The sequence below is a fragment of the Octopus bimaculoides genome, chromosome 3 (assembly GCF_001194135.2).
Source record: "Octopus bimaculoides isolate UCB-OBI-ISO-001 chromosome 3, ASM119413v2, whole genome shotgun sequence".
Lineage (NCBI taxonomy): Eukaryota > Metazoa > Mollusca > Cephalopoda > Octopoda > Octopodidae > Octopus > Octopus bimaculoides.
Window position 1 is genome coordinate 62,535,062 of NC_068983.1, and position 479 is coordinate 62,535,540.

The window sequence follows — 479 nt, forward strand, 5'->3', positions numbered from 1 at the left end:
ATATATATATATGTATGTGTGCGTGTATATATATATATATCTATATATATACGCACACATACATACACACATAAATACACACACACACACACACACATTTTACATCACGTTTACGAGGTCAATGTTCTCGCTCACTTTTCACAGTCAGTGTATCAGTGTTCGCAGCAGAAGTCTGTTTGTCTTACGTGGTGTTATATCTATTTCCTCTCTCCCCCTTCTCAATCCTCTGGGCGCACTGATTTTACGATTCATGTAAATACAATCAATTCTGTGTCATTTTAGGGCAATAACCTTTTGGTCAAAGCGAAATTTTAAATTCCTGGTGCGATGGTTGGTAAAATAACGTGTGCATCTGTGGCGAATTGGTCGAAAAGCTTGCTTCGAGCTTTGTGCTCTGGACTATCAACGATCAGTGTTCAATTCCAAGCCGTGGTGAATTTTTGTCTTTCATCCGTATTGTTCCATAAAAAAAAAAAAAA